The sequence below is a fragment of the Lolium perenne genome, chromosome 1, assembly GCF_019359855.2.
Source record: "Lolium perenne isolate Kyuss_39 chromosome 1, Kyuss_2.0, whole genome shotgun sequence".
NCBI lineage: Eukaryota > Viridiplantae > Streptophyta > Magnoliopsida > Poales > Poaceae > Lolium > Lolium perenne.
In genome coordinates, this window is record NC_067244.2 from 120,115,962 (window position 1) to 120,119,351 (window position 3,390).

Consider the following 3,390-nt stretch of genomic DNA (forward strand, 5'->3'; position numbering starts at 1 on the left):
AAGGTTGGAAGGAGTGCCACATAAACACAGAAATATTTCATGGGAGCCGCTCTTGGAAGTCCGGTTGGCGAGGTAGTTGGTATACCCATTACCATTCGTTGACAACAACAAACACCTCTCAAAATAATTTTACTCCTGTTTTAAAATGAAAAGCTCTAGCGCATGTTAATCCCTGCTTCCCTCTGCGAAGGGTCAATCTTTTACTTTTATGTTTTGTCTCCATTCTTTCTTTGAGCACTATCTTGAGAGCACAACTGTCATTCTTAGTATAATATGCTTGTCCCAAAATATGATTGATTGCGGTATAACTTTGATGCTTCTATCTTTGACAATCACTATTTCTAGTCTTTGTATGAACTTCAGAGGTGCCTGGGCATTTATGTTTTGCTGATAAAATATGGGCAAGCGAGATACCACTTTATCATACTCTTTTATGAACATTGCAATCCTACTTATAGACATGATTCATGATGCTTATTATTAATTGTTGGTACCTCTCCATGATTGACATAGCTGTTAGATGATCTTATTTGCATGCATCTTATTATGAACTACCTAAGTGTTAGCCATATCATGAGAATATATACATCATATGAACAAATGTGTTCGTGAAAGTTCTTTTATCGCATCAGTTGTTAACTGAATTGCTTGAGGACAAGCAATAAGCTAAGCTTGGGGGGAGTTGATACGTCCAAAACGTATCTACTTTCCCGAAAACTTTTGCTATTGTTTTGCCTCTAATTTGTGTATTTTGGATGCAACTAACACGGACTAACACTGCTTTCAGCAGAACTGTTCTGGTGTCTCGTTTTTGTGCAGAAATCCAACTTTCAGGAAAATCCTCGGAATTTATGCGAAAGGTCCTATTTTTCCAGAAGACTCACGGAGCCAGAAGGGCAAGTCATGTGGAGGCCCGAGGGCCCCACACCCTAGGGCGGCGCGGCCCAGGAGGGGGGCGCGCGGCCCTAGCGTGTGGCCCCCTCGGCCGGCCTCCGACGCCCTCCTCTGGACTACTTAAAGGGTTCGATCTAAAAATCGCGACCAAGAAGTCGAAGTCGCCAGAAACCCTCCAGAACGCCGCCACATCGCGAAACTCCGTCTCGGGGGCCAGAAGTCTCCGTTCTGGCACTCCGCCGGGACGGGGAATTGGAGGAGATCATCGCCATCATCATCACCGACGCTTCTCCATCAACCAGCCATGTTTCCCCCATCCATGTGTGAGTAATTCCCCCGCTGTAGGCCGAAGGGGATGGTAGGGATTGGATGAGATTGGTCATGTAATAGCATAAGATTGTTAGGGCATAGTGCCTAGTGTCCGTAATTGGTACTTTGATGATATTGTTGCAACTTGTTATGCTTAATGCTTGTCACTAGGGCCCGAGTGCCATGATCTCAGATCTGAACATGTTATTGTTTCATCATGATATTCATTGTTTTATGATCTTACCTGCAAGTTGTATACACATGTCGCTGTCCAAAACCAATGGCCCCGAAGTGACAGAAATCGGGACAACTGGAGGGGATGGTAGTGATGTGAGGATCACATGTGTTCATGGAGTGTTAATGCTTTGCTCCGGTACTCTATTAAAAGGAGTACCTTAATATCCAGTAGATTCCCTTGAGGCCCGGCTGCCACCGGCTGGTAGGACAAAAGATGTTGTGCAAGTTTCTCATTGCGAGCACGTACGACTATATATGGAACACATGCCTATTGATTACTTTGTACTTGGACACCGTTTTATTATTATCTGCAAATGCCCTGCTTTGATTGTTACATGAGTTTCTCTCATTCATGCAACGTCCGTTATCCGTCCCCGTGCCTACAGTATTTTAATCCTGCTGTTTACTACAATTACTACTGTTGTCTCTGTTACTCTGCTGCTGTTATTCCACTACTGCTACTGCTATAAAACGGTTACTACTGATAAACCCTTGCGAGCAAGTCTGTTTCCAGGTGCAGCTGAATTGACAACTCCGCTGTTAAGGCTTTCAAGTATTCTTTGTCTCCCTTTGTGTCGAATCAATAAATTGGGTTTTACTACCCGCGAAGACTGCTGCGATCTCCTATACTTGTGGGTTATTAGTCTCCGCCACGCAAGGTGATACCTGCTAACCAGACAGGGCGGAGAAACGCTGACTAGAAGACCACGAGAGCACACTCTCCTCCATCGAGGGTTCCGTCGGTCGCACCTGTGCTGAGGCCGTCCACCGCACCGGCACGTTCTCCATCTCGGAGGAGATCGTGGAGGCGCCCTACCGCCGCTTTGTCCCCTCCCCGGTGTGCTTCCCCACCACCTCCCCGATTGCCCGCCGCTTCACGGGCTCGCCAGTTCTAACAGTCATCTTGGCACGTCACCCCACTCTGTCCCCTGTTGTCGAGGCTCATAATGCTCCTTGTGTGGATGACAATGGTTTCCTCCAGCCCCATGGTCACTACTACCGACGCGGCAATCGATGCATGACCTCACCTCACTCGCATCTGGCACCCTCCCCTCGAACCAGGCTGGTGCCTGCAGATCTTGTGGATTTGTGCTTCAACTGCTGCCGCCCCTCGGCCACATGGCGATGGACTGCACCTACCCAATCCAGTGCCTTCCATACCCCCAGGAGGGACACCACGCTGACAAACTCAAGGCGTGACGCCACACGCACTCTCCACCCACCGCGATGAACCCAAGGATGGCACAAGACCATCGTGAAGTGATGAGTGCATTTTGCACCGTGTTTTTCATTATTGTTTTTCCACAAGTAGTGATATGATTTGAGCATTTTACCGTGCTCGCACACATCTATTCTGCTTGTTTCACCGGAATCTCAAAAATTAAGAGATTGGTGAACAAATCAATTAAAGTGATCATTTTTAGACACAAATATAGTGATTGGGAGCAATACATGCCTTCCATAAATTTAGCCATACACATGGTGTCAATCCAAAGAGATAAATCACGAAGAATCAATTCCAGACGTTTTAACAATCGCTGGTATGGTCATACACGCCCGTACGAGGTGACCCTACCATGTATCGGTGGCTTCATCTCATCAAAGACTTTCACCCTATGTAATCAATTCAGAGATATGACATTCGGAGAAACATAAAAACAATGAAACTGGCCTCCGGAAGAGATCTGGAGGGGAAACTCGCAAAGGGAATTCACCGCCGCTACCTAGATCTTGGAGGCTTTGGCATCGATCTGTTGGAGATTTTCCCAGGAGGAATAATAAAAGTGTTTATTGTTATATCTTAGTGTTCATGATAAATGTTTGCATCCCATGCTATAACTGTATTAACGGGAAACATTAATACATGTGTGTTTTGTAAACAAACCATAGTCCCTAGTAAGCCTCTTGTTAAACTAGTTGTTGATTAATAGATGATCATGGTTTCCTGAT